The sequence below is a fragment of the Mirounga angustirostris genome, unplaced genomic scaffold (assembly GCF_029215605.1).
Source record: "Mirounga angustirostris isolate CCGP_5_RB_7025 unplaced genomic scaffold, mMirAng1.0.hap1 SCAF_4, whole genome shotgun sequence".
NCBI classification, from domain to species: domain Eukaryota; kingdom Metazoa; phylum Chordata; class Mammalia; order Carnivora; family Phocidae; genus Mirounga; species Mirounga angustirostris.
Genome location: NW_026991712.1, coordinates 69,030,764 through 69,048,474, shown reverse-complemented (window position 1 = coordinate 69,048,474; position 17,711 = coordinate 69,030,764).

Here is a 17,711-nt window from a genome sequence, read left to right as displayed (position 1 = left end):
CCATTTCCCCCTTTCTGCGCTCTATTCTTTGGGAGCAAATCCTATGTCCAGTCCACACTGAAAGAAAGGAAAATTAAGTTTTATCTTCCAAAGGGAAGGCGAATATCAAAGAATTTGTGGACATAGGTTAAAACCAACACAGTAATTAGAGAATGGTTAGGGGTAGATACTTTGAGGCTGTGCAGATAACTTACTTCTCCTTAAAGTTCTGTCCATTAATTTTATCCATCCTCTGTGAAGCTTGCCCACAGCAATTATTACTGTGCCATCCAAAGGTGATTTTCTACTTTGCTCATACCATATTCTTTTGAAAAGCAACTAAAAAATAATAATTCTGGCACAGGATTAAAGTAATTCTATCTATTGAGATGCCTTAGGGCTTAATAAAATGTACTCATAGTTTTCTTTGAAATAGCATCAGGTCTAAGAAATAAAGGCCCATCACCATGCTTTCTCTTGGACGAGTCAGAGCATTAGAGCACTGAGTCATGCAAAGGTGCTTAATGGTTCCGAGAGACAGTGCTTCACCCTCTCTGACAGGGCTCATTTGCATACACGTTTAATCCCAGCAGGAGGTGTGCATTCAGGTGTCTCCCAGAGCGGAAATACAGACATTCTCAGGTAAAAGCAGTTCTTCATAAACTTTATAACCTCATTCCAAACTCCAGTTGTCAGTTTACAGCTTTCAGAATGACATCTTAAATCAGGAAAATGGCATGTGTGTACTGTAACTGGCCTAATCTTTTCTGTAAATTGCTGCCTATGGTTTTCAAAAACATAGTAAATTGCTGGCAACTGACATTGTGTCTCCCTGCACAATTAACTTCACTTCTGCACAGTTAATAAATCAGTTTTAAATTATTCATCAGATCACCCAGTGCCTAGGCTTTGATTGACAGCCACTGATTTTAGGGACCTGTAATTCTAACTCATACTGAGGTAAAATTTGCCACCTGATTGTTTCCATTCTCTTCAAATGTAAAATTAAAACTATAAGCAGAAAGATGGCAGTTTAGGAAGATCCTGAATTCACTTCCTCCCAAGGACACACCAAATCTACAGTGACATATGGATTATTTCTTCCTGAAAAAGATCTGAAAACTAGAGTGACTGTTCTGCACAACAAAGAATAAAAGTACTACATCAAGTTGGGTAGGAGAGGCAGAGACACAGTCTGGTGTAGCAACACACAATAGGGTGGAATCTCACCAAGACAGGTGTTTCTGCCAGAGGAGTGAGGGAATGGTGCCCCACATCGGGCACCCTGGCTCCTGAAACCTGCACTAGAGAGGTGAGCCTCCAGAACATCTGGCTTGGAAAACCAATGGGACTGCCATCAGGGGTCCCAAAGTGCTAGAGGAAACCAGGAGTCCCCTCTTGGAGGGTCGTGTGCAATCACACTCACCCCTAAACCCAGTGAGAAAATAGCAGTTTGAAAAATGTCTAGACTATATGTGGGGGAAGATTCAATTGTTGATCTGGGGGTATTGGCTGGAGATGAGTGGGCATTAAGGTGCTCCCCAGAGGTAGAGGTGTTGGCAGATGCCATTGCTACACACTCCACATATCCTACTAGCACAGGTGGGTGAGCTTGGACATGGCACTCTCCCACCCCCATGCCGGAATGAGCGGGCGGAAAGTGCTCAGGGCACTTGCTGGGGCAGGAGAATGTGGGTGGTTGTGGTGCTCTTTTGGCTTGGCAAGTCAAATGGCGGTGGCATTCTTCCACTCCCAGCCTGAAGGCAGTGCATGCAAACAGACAAGGCACTCTCTTACTGCATTGCTGAAGCCACAGGCACATGCAGTCAAGACATTTTCCTACTGCCCTCCTGAGGACAGTGAGTAGCCCACCCACTATATTCTCCAGTAGTCTTGATAAAGCCAGCAGGTAAAAGAAATACACATAAATGGTACCCTTTCATCGCCTGGCCCTGGTGGACAAGAGAGCTGGTGTTCTAGAGTTCCATGGGGCTTTAACAACTGGAAAGATAGTACTTGGCAGGCCACCACTGCCAGGGCACTGCACAGATATAAATTTACTTAGCCTGGAGCTTCAGCCTAAGGGACACGCTTCAGGTTTCCCACACATGTAGAGGCTCAGGAGGCACTCCCAGGACACATAAGCAGGGAGACACCATCCCTGACCTCACTATAGCTCAATGAGACTTCCCATAAAGGACCTTATGCACTTGTTTGGAGCCCTGATTTTTGCAAATGTCACCTAGGAGACACCTCCAGGTCTCCTGGTCTGGAGGTCAGTAGGTTTACAACTGGGGGCCCACGACACTATATATATTTGCATACTTTAAAAGCTGCTGCTTGAGGGTCTGGCTTCCAATCAGCCTGAAATTAGATGCTAAATGAGATTCTGTCCCTAGGATCACTGACAGGTGTTGGCACACCCTCAACAACTCAACTTATAAAAAAATAAATCCTGTAGTTTAGACAATCACAAAAGTTCATGAGACAACCAAGAGCCAGGGCAAGGTTGAATGAATCACCAACACAAGGCTACTCCTTCAAAACTAAGAGAGGTAGCTGTTTTGCCTTATACATAGAAACAACACAGAGCCAAGCCAAATGAAGAAAGACAGAAATATGTTTGAAAAGAAAGAACAAGACACAAGTATCTACATGATAAAGAATTCAAAGTAATGGTCATAAAGATGCTCACCGAATGTGGTAGAATGGATGAACACAGGGAGATACTTAACAAGAAGATAGAACACATAAGAAAGTACTAAACAGAAGCCACAGAGCTGAAGAATATGATAACTGACCTAAAAAATGCACTAGAGGAGTTCAACAAAAGACTAGATGACAGCAGAGTGGATCAGCGACCTGGGAGACAGGGCACTGGAACTCACGCAGACAATACAGTGAAAAAGAAGAATTTTAAAAAATGAAGCTAACCAAGGGACCTCTAGAACAACATCAAACATAAGAATGTTGGCATTAGAGGGGTCCTAGAAGGAGAAGAGAGAGAGAAGGGGAAAGAGCAATTATTTGAAGAAATAATGGCTGAAAACTTCCCTAATTTAGGGAAGGAAACAGACACCCAAGCCCAGAGAGTTTCAAATAAGATGAAACCAAATAAGAGAACCACATCAAGACACATATAACGTCAAAAGAGAGAATCTTAAAAGCAGCAAGAGAAAAACAAGTAATTACATACAAGGAAACCCCATATGGCTATCAGTAGATTTCTCAGCAGAAACTTTGCAAGCCAGATGGGAATGGCATGACATAATCAAAGAGCCGAAAGGAAAAAAATTCACCTTAAGAATACTCTTCCCAGCAAGGTTATCATTCAGATTTGAAGAAGATAAGCAAAAGAGTTTCCCAGACAAGCAAAAACTAACACTTTCACATTTTATTATTGTCATTGCCTCTGCTGTTGCTGTTGTTACTTATTAATTTGCCTACATTTCCCATTATATTGAAAATTTCATGAGAATAGAAGCTGACCATCTAGTATATTCTTATGTTCCTGTTGCCATGCTTATAACCTCTAAATTAAAATTTGTGTGTATTTGTTTTGTTCGATTGGGTTGTGTACTGCAGAAAAGCTCCAAAACAATGGCTTAAGAGATATTTTCTCATATAAAAGAAATCCAATATTAGACAGTCTAGAGATGATATAATAGCTTCACAAAGATATAAGGTCCCAGGCTGTCCCTCTAGCTTTCCATTCTCTTAACCCAATCAATAACTTGTCTCCTCAAGGTTATCTTATGGTCCAAACTGTTCAGGCTCCAGCCAATCTGTTTCCCCATCTTTCCCTATATAATTGGTTTGATTTCCCTATCATTCTGCATAACCAGCATTCTCAGCCTTGCTCTTTTGGAGTGAAGGATCTGGAACTCTTGTGGGCATCCTGTGACTGCCACACCAGTAAATTACACATCAAATGCACAGCTACTCTACTGCTTCTCTTGTTCAAGGCCACTCCAAAGCCTTTACTCATAATTTCATGCACCAGTAATAAACCTTCTCTGCGTGAAATTTTTTAGACCTGCCTAAGAGAAAAATGTGATTTTTGTCAAGTGAGTTGCAGAGGCAAATTTATATAGCTAAATCAATGACTTTTTTTCCTTTATAATTTCCCAGAAGGTAGTGCTGTATAATCATACTGTAAGCTATATTCCTGCTAGGCTCTTTGGCTAAATGTTCATCAGTTATTTAATCTGTGGTAGTATTCTTTGTTATTGTACAAAACTACTTGAAGGCATAAATTGCTATTCTGTTAAGGAAAACAACAAGAGACATGCAAATAAACATGCTTATCAGGCTCTCTTCTATAATCTTTGGAACCATTGTGAATGTCACCCAAAGTTCTTCATTTGGATTTTCCTCTTAATTGAAGTTTCTCAACCATGAGATTGTATCCATTAAATACACAAATTAACATCACAGCAAGAGAATCTACAATCTTAATGGGCATACTAGTGTTCTATTTGTTCTACACACTGTTATTGTAGAATGACCTTATGTTCAATTTGCTCCATCAAGACTTCCACCCATACTGCTTGAATTTCCTTTAAAAAAGCAGAGCAACACATTGTGCTAGATTGTTATTAAAGCTGTTTTCTCTGGAGCACAATATTGCTTTCATTAACCCCTAGCAGCCAGTCTACTCTCAATGGTGTATTTTTGGCAAACTGTAGCCTAGCTCTCATATACTGAAACAATTAAAGATTTATTGAGAAAGAAATGTTGCTTTTACTGATGTAAGTGAGTGAAGTGGATAAATTTGGAGATCATCACAGGAGCAGAGCCCCAGTAATATCAGGGAAGCTGAGTGAGAGCAGGATCCCTCTGAACCTCCCTCCAGCTTTAGTCTGGCTGAATAAGATGAGTACCACTGCTCTATTGTGTTCCCTGCCCAGGTGGCAGAGTCTGGGGAAGGAAGTATGGGGAGGGGAGGAAACCCTCAAGCCACAAGCCACATGTGGTCTTTTTTGGTCAGCGGGGGAGACACAAGAGCATGTTTTAACAATGAAAGTTTTAACATCTAAAGCTGGGGCAGAATCTATGCCTGGTGGATTAAGGAACTGGAAAGAGGAATTTGACACAGAAGCATTAGGGAGGGAATTATTGGAGGAAATATAATCATTTCATGCTTATAGTTCCAAATTGACACTATAAAACAATTACACAAACATCCACTTCTTTTTTAAGATTTGTTTTATTTATTTTAGAGAGACATAGAGTACAAGTAGGAGGAGCAGAGGGAGAGGGAGAGAGAATCTCAAGCAGACTCCACGCAGAGTACAGAGCCCAATATGGGGCTTGATCTCACAACCCTGAGATCCCAACCTGAGCTGAAACCAAGAGTTGGCCACTCAACCAACTGTGCACCTAAGTGCCCCAAAACATTTACTTTTATTTAAAAAGTTGTTCACTCTCATATGTTAATTTGGAAAGAGAATATAGTATAAAATAAAAATGGCACAGACAATAGAGTTTGCTGTTTTCAGTTATATTTGCACAGACCTGTTCAATACATGACTCTAACATAGAGTAATAAATGCTGCTACTGTGTATAGAAAATTAACTCAACTGCTTAAAAAAGAAAAACAACAACCCGCTTGCAACCACTAAAGAGAGGCATATCGCTCATTAACAGCAATTTGTGAAACCTAGGCTCCAGTGATTACTTCAAAGTTTGGACTGATTCTGTTTGTCATTAGACTGTATATCCTAGCAGAAAATTACATTTCTTGGTTGTCTCCTGAGAAGACATTCCCTCAAATCTCTGTATTTGCATTAAACATAATGCTAAGATACAATACAGATTTCAACTTGCATATAGCTTTTCTTTATATGTTACAGAGGAAAAAAAATAGGTCACCATATCAGGAAATATTAGAACTTCATTTTTCAGAAATTATGTTCACTTAGAATAATAAGGTCTTTTGAATAAGAAACATAACTATGTACATTTAAGCTGATTTCTCCTATTTTCTTTAATGTAATTGCATCCCTTGATTTTGCTTGCATGTTACCCCCATCACTACCCTTCTGTCACTCCACTCACCCATCTGTGTCTGAGAATAAAAATAGAAGAGCAGGATATATACAATAGTTTATTATCAGACTTACATAACAAAAAATTCTGGTGACCAAAACGTGTTTATGCATTAAAAAATGCCTACCTGACATTAATTAGAATAGTAAGGAAGACATGATTTTTGTAGCTCAAAAGAAGGCATAGAATTTGCTTGATTTCTAGTTCCTATAAATGCTTCTGGATAATTTCCTAGAGTAATTATTCTTGAATGTGGGTATTAGCAGTTTCTAAAATTTCACAAATATCATATTTCAAGATTTCTTTTGAGAGTTGCCCAGGTAGAAAGAAATCACTCATAGGGAAAGTCAAGAGTAAATAGTAACTAGTAGTATATTATATCTATTTTATTAATTTAAAATTAAATTAATTGTAATAAATTGATTAAATAAATTGTATCTATTTGAATAAAAATAAAATATACAAAGCACAGTTGCCTAAGTTTAGTCAACTGAAAATAAAAAAGAACTGATAAGGTATAAACACTTAGAAAGTTTATTAAGTATAATAGATGGATTGGAGGACACCGGAATTTGGGTTTCCTATGTTTAGAATTCTTCCTTGGCTTTTTAAAATATTTCCAATTTAAAATACCATGCCCAACAGAAGAAGAACCACAAACCCTGAAATTTAGAAATTGAATCTTAAATTGGTATATCTAAACCACTCACATTTAATTATTGATACAAATGGACTAATACTACCCTGTTTATAACTGCTTTCTATTCATTGCATTTGTTTTTTGTTCCTTTTTTCTCTCATTTCTACCTTTCATGGTTTTTTAAAAATTTTTATTATTTTGAAGATTTTATTTATTTATCTGAGAGAGAGAGAACAAGCAGGGGGAGGGGCAGAGGGAGAGGGAGAAACAGACTTCCTGCTGAGCAGGGAGCCCGACATGGGGTTCGATCCCAGGATCCTGGGACCATGACCTAAGCCAAAGGCAGATGCTTAACTGACTGAGCCACCCAGGCGCCCCTGCCTTTCATGATTTTAACTGAGCATTTTTTATGATTCCATTTTATCTTCTCTAAGCATATCAATTAGACTTATTTTTAAAATGTTATTGGTTTCCCTAGTTTAAAACATACATTTTTTAAAAAAAAGATTGTATTTATTTATTTAAGAGACAGAGTACTAGAGGGGGAGGGGCTGGGGGGAAGAGGGAAAGAGAAGCAGACTCCCTCTGAGCAATGAGCCTGACACTGGGCTCCATCTCAGGATCCTGAGATCATGACCTGAGTTGAAATCAAGAGTTGGACGATTAACTGACTGAGCCACCCAGGCACCCCTAAAATATACGTTTTTAATTAATCTAAGTCCACCTTCAAATACTACTATACCTTAACATATAGTACAGTTACTTTATAACAGAAATTTCCAATTTATCGCTCCTATTCCTTGTGGAATTGTTGATATTTATTTTACTTTTCCATATACCAATTACGTTGTTACTATTATTGTTTTAAACAGTTATATATCAATTAAGAATAAGAAAAATGAGTATTTTTAATCTTAATTTGTTCTTTCTCTTTTTGTAGTACTTTCTTTTCTTTATGTAAATCCAAATTTTTGACCTGTATAATTTTCCTCCTGCCTGGAGAACTTTTAATATTTCTTGGAGGGTGTGTTTATTATCAATGATTTTCCTCAGTTTTTGTTTATTTGACAAAGTATTTGTCTTTTATTTTCCAAAGTAATTTTGTTGCATATAGAATTCCAGTTTGAAAAAAAGGGGAAAAAAGAAAAAAGAATTCAAGGTTGGTGCTTTCTACTTCAACACTTTATATATTTCACTTCACTCTCTTTGCTTGCATGCAAAAGATGATAAGTCCTTGTTTTCTACAAGTAGCACTGTGTTCTTTCCCACCCCCCTTTCCCTGGATTCTTTCAAGATCAACTTTAATTTTCTGCAGTTTGAATGCTAATATGACTAAATATTTCTGTGTGGTCTTTTTGTTTCTGCTTTTTAAATTTATCCTGTTGGTAACACCTGCATTTCCTGGGTCTGTGGTTTGGTGTCTATCTTTAATTTTGGAAAGTTCTTGGCCTTTGGTACTTCAAATATTTCCTCTGCTCCACTTTCCCCTCCACTTCTGATTTTCCAACCATATGTATGTATATATACCTTGGGATATTGTCTCACAGTTCTTGGATGTTCTATTTTTTTTTAAATTTTATTTCCTTTTCTCTTTGCATTTCACTGTAGGAAGTTTCTATTGACCTATCTCCACACTCCTGGATCCTTTTCTCAGCTTTTTCAAGTTTCTTGATGAACTCATTGAAGGCATTTTTCATTTCTGTTACAGAATTTCTTTTGCTAGCATTTTCTTTTCATTCTTTCTTTGAATTTCATCTATCTACTTTACCCATCTATTCTTTTTTTTACTTTTATTTTTTTATTGTTATGTTAATCCCCATACATTACATCATTAGTTTTAGATGTAGTGTTCCATGATTCATTGTTTGTGCATAACATCCAGTGCTCCATGTGTAATGTGCCCTCTTTAATACCCATCACCAGGCTAACCCATCCTCCCACTGCCCTCCCCTCTATAACCCTCAGTTTGTTTTTCAGAGTCCATCGTCTCTCATGGTTCCTCTCCCCCTCTGATTTCCCCCCCTTCATCCTTCCCCTCCTGCTATCTTCTTCTTCTTTTTTTTTTCTTAACATATATTGCATTATTTGTTTCAGAGGTACAGATCTGTGATTCAACAGTCTTGCACAATTCACAGCGCTCACCATAGCACATACCCTCCCCAATGTCTATCACCCAGCCACCCCATCCCTCCCACCGCCCCATCACTCCAGCAACCCTCAGTTTGTTTCCTGCGATTAAGAATTCCTCATATCAGTGAGGTCATATGATACATGTCTTTCTCTGATTGACTTATTTCGCTCAGCATGATACCCTCCAGTTCCATCCACGTCGTTGCAAATGGCAAGATCTCATTCCTTTTGATGGCTGCATAATATTCCATTGTATATATATACCACTTCTTCTTTAGCCATTCATCTGTCGATGGACATCTTGGCTCTTTCCACAGTTTGGCTATTGTGGACATTGTTGCTATAAACATCGGGGTGCACGTACCCTTTCGGATCCCTACTTTTGTATCTTTGGGGTAAATACCCAGTAGTGCAATTGCTGGGTCGTAGGGTAGCTCTATTTTCAAATTTTTGAGGAACCTCCATACTGTTTTCCAGAGTGGCTGCACCAGCTTGCATTCCCACCAACAGTGTAGGAGGGTCCCCTTTCTCCACATCCTCGCCAACATCTGTCATTTCCTGACTTGTTAATTTTAGCCATTCTGACTGGTGTGAGGTGGTATCTCATTGAGGTTTTGATTTGGATTTCCCTAATGCCGAGCGATATTGAGCTCTTTTTCATGTGTCTGTTGGCCATTTGGATGTCTTCTTTGGAAAAATGTCTGTTCATGTCTTCTGCCCATTTCTTGATTGGATTCTTTGTTCTTTGGGTGTTGAGTTTGATAAGTTCTTTATAGATTTTGGATACTAGCCCTTTATCTGATATGTCATTTGCAAATACCTTCTCCCATTCTGTCGGTTGTCTTTTGGTTTTGTTGACTGTTTCCTTTGCTGTGCAAAAAGCTTTTTATCTTGATGAAGTCCCAATAGTTCATTTTTGCCCTTGCTTCCCTTGCCTTTGGCGATGTTTCTAGGAAGAAGTTGCTGCGGCTAAGGTCGAAGAGGTTGCTGCCTGTGTTCTCCTTTAGGATTTTGATGGACTCCTATCTCACATTGAGGTCTTTCAACCATTTGGAGTCTATTTTTGTGTGTGGTGTAGGGAAATGGTCCAGTTTCATTCTTCTGCATGTGGCTGCCCAATTTTCCCAACACCATTTGTTGAAGAGACTGTCTTTTTTCCATTGGACATTCTTTCCTGCTTTGTCGAAGATGAGTTGACCATAGAGTTGAGGATCCATTTTTGGGCTCTCTATTCTGTTCCATTGATCTATGTGTCTGTTTTTGTGCCAGTACCATACTGTCTTGATGATGACAGCTTTGTAATAGAGCTTGAAGTCTGGAATTGTGATGCCGCCAGCTTTGCTTTTCTTTTTCAACATTCCTCTGGCTATTCGGGGTCTTTTCTGGTTCCATACAAATTTTAGGATTATTTTTTCCATTTCTTTGAAAAAAGTGGATGGTATTTTGATGGGGATTGTATTGAATGTGTAGATTGCTCTAGGTAGCGTTGACATCTTCACAATATTTGTTCTTCCAATCCATAAGCATGGAACGTTTTTCCATTTCTTTGTGTCTTCCTCAGTTTCTTCCATGAGTATTCTATAGTTTTCTGAGTACAGATTCTTTGCCTCTTTGGTTAGATTTATTCCTAGGTGTCTTATGGTTTTGGGTGCAATTGTAAATGGGATCAACTCCTTAATTTCTCTTTTTCTGTCTTATTTTTGGTGTATGGAAATGCCACTGATTTCTGTGCATTGATTTTATATCCTGCCACTTTACTGAATTCCTGTATGAGTTCTAGCAGTTTGGGGGTGGAGTCTTTGGGGTTTTCCACATAAAGTATCATATCATCTGCAAAGAGTGAGAGTTTGACTTCTTCTTTGCCAATTTGGATGCCTTTTATTTCTTTTTGTTGTCTGATTGCTGTGGCTAGGACTTCCAATACTATGTTGAATAGCAGTGGTGATAGTGGACATCCCTGCCGCGTTCCTGACCTTAGGGGGAAAGCTCTCAGTTTTTCCCCATTGAGAATGATATTCGCTGTAGGTTTTTCATAGATGGTTTTTATGATATTGAGGTATGTACCCTCTATGCCTATACTCTGAAGAGTTTTGATCAAGAAAGGATGCTGTACTTTGTCAAATGCTTTTTCTGCATCTATTGAGAGGATCATATGATTCTTGTTCTTTCTTTGTTAATGTATTGTATCACGTTAATTGATTTGCGGATGTTGAACCAACCTTGCAGCCCAGGGATAAATCCCACTTGGTCGTGGTGAATAATCCTTTTAATGTACTGTTGGATCCTATTGGCTAGTATTTTGGTGAGAATTTTTGCATCCATGTTCATCAGGGATATTGGTCTGTAGTTCTCCTTTTTGATGGGGTCTTTGGTTTTGGGATCAAGGTAATGGTGGCCTCATAAAATGAGTTTGGAAGTTTTCCTTCCATGTCTATTTTTTGGAACAGTTTCAGAAGAATAGGTATTAATTCTTCTTTAAATGTTTGGTAGAATTCCCCTGGGAAGCCATCTGGCCCTGGGCTTTTGTTTTTTGGGAGATTGTTGATGACTGCTTCAATTTCCTTGGTGGTTATAGGTCTGTTCAGGTTTTCTATTTCTTCCTGGTTCAGTTTTGGTAGTTGATATATCTCTAGGAATGCATCCATTTCTTCCAGGTTATCTAATTTGCTGGCATAGAGTGGCTCATAATATGTTCTTATAATTGTTTGTATTTCTTTGGTGTTGGTTGTGATCTCTCCTCTTTCATTCATGATTTTGTTGATTTGGGTCATTTCTCTTTTCTTTTTGATAAGTCTGGCCAGGGGTTTATCAATCTTGTTAATTCTTTCAAAGAAGCAGCTCCTAGTTTCGTTGATCTGTTCTACTGTTCTTTTAGTTTCTATTTCATTGATTTCTGCTCTAATCTTTATTATTTCTCTTCTCCTGCTGTGTTTAGGCTTTATTTGCTGTTCTTTCTCCAGCTCCTTTAGGTGTAGGGTTAGGTTGTATACTTGAGACCTTTCTTGTTTCTTGAGAAAGGCTTGTATTGCTATATACTTTCCTCTTAGGACTGCCTTTGCTGCATGCCAAAGATTTTGAAGAGTTGTGTTTTCATTTTCATTGGTTTCCATGAATTTTTTTAATTCTTCTTTAATTTCCTGGTTGACCCATTCATTCTTTAGTAGGATGCTCTCTAGCCTCCATGTATTTGAGTTCTTTCAGACTTTCTTCTTGTGATTGAGTTCTAGTTTCAAAGCATTGTGGTCTGAAAATAGGCAGGGAATGATCCCAATCTTTTGGTACCGGTTGAGACCTGATTTATGACCTAGGATGTGATCGATTCTGGAGAATGTTCCATGGGCACTAGAGAAGAATGTGTATTCTGTTGCTTTGGGATGGAATGTTCTGAATATGTCTGTGAAGTCCATTTGGTCCAGTGTGTCATTTAAAGTCTTTATTTCCTTGTTGATCTTTTGCTTAGACGATCTGTCCATTTCAGTGACGGAGGTGTTAAAGTCCCCCATTATTATTGTATTGTTGTTGATGTGTTTCTTTGCTTTTGTTATTAATTGCCTTATATAATTGGCTGCTCCCATGTTAGGGGCATAGATATTTACAATTGTTAGATCTTCTTGTTGGATAGACCCTTTAAGTAGGATATAATGTCCTTCCTCATCTCTTATTACAGTCTTTGGTTTAAAATCTAATTTGTCTGATATAAGCATTGCCACCCCAGCTTTCTTTTGGTGTCCATTAGCATGGTAAATGGTTTTCCACCCCCTCACTTTCAATCTGGGGGTGTCTTTGGTTCTAAAATGAGTCTCTTGCAGACAGCATATCGATGGGTCTTGTTTTTTAATCCAGTCTGATAGCCTGTGTCTTTTGATTGGGGGCATTTAGCCCATTTACATTCAGGGTAACTATTGAAAGATAGGAATTTAGTGCCATTGTATTGCCTGTAAGGCGACTGTTACTGTATATTGTCTTGTGCCTTTCTGGTCTATGTTGCTTTTAGGCTCTCCCTTTGCTTAGAGGACCCCTTTCAAGATTTCTTGTATGGCTGGTTTCGTGTTTGCAAATTCCTTTAGTTTTTGTTTGTCCTGGAAGCTTTTTATCTCTCCTTCTGTTTTCAATGACAGCCTAGGTGGATATAGTATTCTTGGCTGCATATTTTTCTCATTTAGTGCTCTGAATATATCCTGCCCATCCTTTCTGGCCTGCCAGGTCTCTGTGGATAGGTTTGTTGCCAATCTAATGTTTCTACCATTGTAGGTTACATATCTCTTCTCCCGGGCTGCTTTCAGGATTTTCTCTTTGTCTCTGAGACTCGTAAGTTTTACTATTAGATGTCGGGGTGTTGACCTATTTTTATTGATTTTGAGAGGGGTTCTCTGTGCTTCCTGGATTTTCATGCCTGTTTCCTTCCCCAAATTAGGGAAGTTCTCTGCTATAATTTGCTCCATTATACCTTCTGCCCCTCTCTCTCTTTCTTCTTCTTCTGGGATCCCAATTATTCTAATGTTTCGTCTTATGGTATCGCTTATCTCTTGAATTCTGCCCTCATGATCCAGTAGTTGTTTATCTCTCTTTTTCTCAGCTTCTTTATTCTCCATCATTTGGTCTTCTATATCACTGATTCTCTCTTCTGCCTCCTTTATCCTAGCAGTTAGTGTGCCCATATTTGATTGCACCTCATTAATAGCCTTTTTGATTTCGACTTGGTTAGATTTTAGTTCTTTTATTTCTCCAGAAAGGGTTTCTCTAATAACTTCCATGCGTTTTTCAAGCCCAGCTAGTATCTTTAAAGTGATGATTCTGAACTCTAGATCTGACATCGTACTAATGTCCATATTGAGTAGGTCCCTGGCAGTCGGTACTACCTCTTGTTCTTTTTGTTGAGGTAATTTTTTCCATCTTATCATTTTGTCCAGAGGAGAATAGACTAATGAGAGAACAAAATGCTAACAGGGTAACAACGTTTCCAGAACATATACTCTAAACAAATCAGAAAAGACCTGAAACAGTGGGAAAGGAAAGGGAAAGAGAGAAAAAAGAAAAGGAAAAAAAGAAGGAAAAGAAAAAGAGAAAGATAAAAACAAACAAAAACAGAACAAAACAAAACAAAACAGAATGTGATCAAATATGAACAGGCTGGTATATAGATCAGTGCCACACACTAGATTTTGGGTGTATTTGGTCTGTTAGAAAAAAGTGCTTCCCAAAATTTTAAAGAAAGGAAAACTTATATATGTACAAAAATAAGGGTTGATATGATGAAGGGATGGAATATGACTGTAAAGATGGAAATTATAAAAAATTTTATAAAAGGAATTGATAAGAAGTTGTTTGAAAAAAGGAAGAAGAGGATTTAGAAAAAAAAAAGAGAGGAGAAAAAAAAGGGAGAGAATGTGATCAGGCAGGGGAGTAGAAAAAACCATACAATAGAGCTTTAGGGTATATTTTGATCTGTTAGAAGAAATTATCTCAAAATTTAAAGAGAGAACAACTTATATATATATGCCAAAAATATGGGTAACTACTATGAAGGGATAGAATATGACTCTAAAAATGAAAAATAAAAATGTTTTTTAAAAAAGGGATTGATAAGATGTTGGTTGAAAAACGGAAAAAGAAAAATTAAAAAAAAAAAGTTAAAAAAAATTAACTTTGAAAGACTAAAGAATCATGGTAAAAAAGCCATGAATTCTATATGCAGTATTCCCCTAGCGCTGGAGTTCTGCCGTTCTCATTGATCGGTAAACTTGGTCTTGGCTGGCTGTTCTCGCTGATCTTCTAGGGGAGGGGACTGTTGCCGTGGTTTCCAAAAGTCTTTGCCGGAGGCGGAATTGCCCCGCCCTTGCCGAGTCTGGGCTAAGTAATCTGCTTGGGTTTGCTCTCTGGAGCTTTTGTTCCCTTCAAGCTTTCCGTACAGCTTTGGAGGACGAGAGTGAAAATGTCGGCCTCCTAATCTCCACCCCAGAGGAGCTGAGAACTTGAGGCCCCGCTCCTCAGTGAGTCCCCAGAGAAAAGCCGTCAGTCATTCCCGTCTCCCCGGTCTCCGGCCACACTCCATGCTCATCCAGCCTGTGACCGAGCGTTTCTATCTCTGGCACCTGACCCCGTGTGGAGTCTCCAAACCCAGCAGATCCCTGCGGTGAGCTCCCACGCTGCTCCTCCCGGGGGAGGAAGGTGAGTCTCCCCAGATCTGCCGCTTGTTGGGTCCCTGCTGGAGGAGCAGTGGCCCGACTGTGCTGCGGATCATGGTTTATGGCAACCCCGAGCTGAGAGCCCGCGCCTGGGCTCCACCTCTGCAGCCGACTTCCCCGCTCTGATACCTGGGAGCTCTGCTGCACTCAGGCACCCCTGGTCTTTCTGTGACCTCGAGGGTCCTGAGACCACACTGTCCCACGAGGGTTCCACCCCCCACTTAGCCATCGGAGTGACATCCCTCAGCGGAGCAGACTTCTAAAAGTTCCGATTTTGTGCTCCGTGGTTCTATCACTTGCCAGAAGCGGCCAACGGAGGCCCATCCCCCGCCATCTATCCTCCCGAATATCACCTCAGATTCACTTCTCCGCACGTCCTACCTTCCAGAAAGTGGTCGCTTTTCTGTTCAGAGAGTTGTTGCTCTTCTTTTCTTCGATCTCCTGTTGAGTTTGTAGGTGTTCAGATTGGTTTGATCCCTATCCAGCTGAATTCCTGAGAGGAGACGAAGTCCAGGTCTCCTACTCCTCCGCCATCTTGCTCCGCCCCCTTACCCATCTATTCTTGTATGCTACTTTTACTATTATAGCCTTTAACATATTAACCATGGTTATTTTATTTTAGTTTTTAAAAGATTTATTTATTTATTTTAAAGAGAGAGAGTGGGTGGGGGGAGAATCTCAAGGAGACTCCCTGCTCAGGGCCCGCTACAGGGCTGGATCCCAGGACCCTGAAATCATGACCTGAGCTGAAATCAAGAGTCGGATGCTTAACTGACTGAGCCACACAGACGCCCCTGTCATGGTTCTTTTAAATTCTCTGTTCGATGGTTCCCACATCTATGTTACATCTGAGTCTACTTCTAATGATTGCCGAGTCTCTTCAGAGAGTAGTTTCTCTTGTCTGTTGCATGCCTTGTGATTTTTTTTTTAAACTGGACACAACATTATCACATAATAGGAATTGAGGTAAATAGACCTTTCATTGGAGAATTTCTATCAATCTGGCTGGGATTAAGCCGTGTTTAACATTTGTTGTAGTTATAGTTAGCAGAGGCTTTGAACTCCTTTAGTGTCTTTGTCTCTTCTCTTGACTTTGGCCCCCTCCTTGTAATCCATCTCTGAGAGTCTGTGTCTTGCAGTTCTTTTAGTTGTAATCCTCTGTTATTATAGTAGAAAGCTATTGCTATGGTGGTAAGGTGTTGGGGAGGAGAAGTGTTTATAATATTCCAATTACATCTAAGTCGTTCAGTGAGACTGTCTCAGGACTGTGACTTCACAGTATTTCTGCTATTTTGTTGCCCCCCGCCCCCCGCCACGTCCTCCTATTGCCTCCTCCTGTCCCTGGTTCCCAGTCTTTCCTTGAAGCCCTGACCTCTGCTGTTTCTTCCTTCTGGAGGGGGATAGAGTTGGGGGGAATCCTCTTCTCCAAGCTGGAATAAGGCTCTGGTAAAGTCCTTTCCTCCGGGGTGGACTTCCTTAATATTGAAAACGCTCTGGGCACATCTCACAGTGGCTCTTCTTCCTTACTCCCCACCCTCTGAGGAAGCTCTAAAGGGTCATTCTCAAATCTTCACATGAAGACCTGGTGGGTTTCCTGGAGGAAAAGTCCTTGGAAGTGTGGGAGCCCCCTAAAACTGTGGCTCCACCATTTAAGTGTTCCTATGAGCTTATGGGGCCAGCAGCTTCGGCTCCATGTAGTCTGATCTTGGTTCTCTCTCTGAATGTGCCTGAAACCTCAGTTTTCTGATGAGTCCAGTAAAAATCTTGATTTACAGTTTGTCCAGCTTTTCGTGTCCATCTGGAAGTGAACCGCAAAGTCTTCCCAACCTATTCTTAACTTTCTATTTACATGACCCATTTTTTTCAAACCTCTAGGGTTAGGAGCCTGTGTCATTTTTACAGCTTATGGTCTTTTAAAAGTAAGTTGTACCAGGAAAACCTTCACTTTGAAGGCAAAATGAGAGGTATGACATCTAACTTAACCAAACTGGGAACTACACATTAAAAAAAAAAAAATTAAGTGACAAAAAGCACAGGGAATATAAATTAAATTTTGTGACTATGATGAGCCTCTGAGAATAATGACTGTAATTATGAATAGGCACTGCCTACAATTCACAATTCTAATAATGAGTAGAGTATAAAATAACTTAAAGAAATAAATATAATAAAGCAAATAAAATATTCTTTTTAATTTTTTAATTTTTAATTTTTAAAACAAATATAATATTCTTTATAAGTTTACATCACTTAAAATTCATTTATTATCACAATGGCTAGAATACTTATAGAATCCATGTGCCTACACAGTGAAAATTAAGGAAAGCAAGAATTCATGGACTTTTCTGATAAAGTAAAATAAATGAGAGAACTATTGTATTTAATGCAGTGACAGTTTTCCAAGGAAATTATCATTTTCAGTCATCCAAGCTATAATTAAGTTCTCGGGGGCACAGTCCCTTTATCTGAATCTAAAAGTGGCTGGTGAGCCCTAAGATTTCAATCTAGGGCTTACCAGTTAAGTTAAAGATAACCAATCCTCTCTAGTATTTGAGGTTTTCTCTAACACAAAAAGAGTCATTAATAAAAACTAATTTATGATGTCAAAAGATTTATAGGTTGCTGGGTTGGTTTGATTAGAAGCCTTTCCTTCATTATGGACATTTGTGTTAATTTATTCATCCTACGCCTATTCATTAAAATTCCATGGCCTCTAAATTTTAGT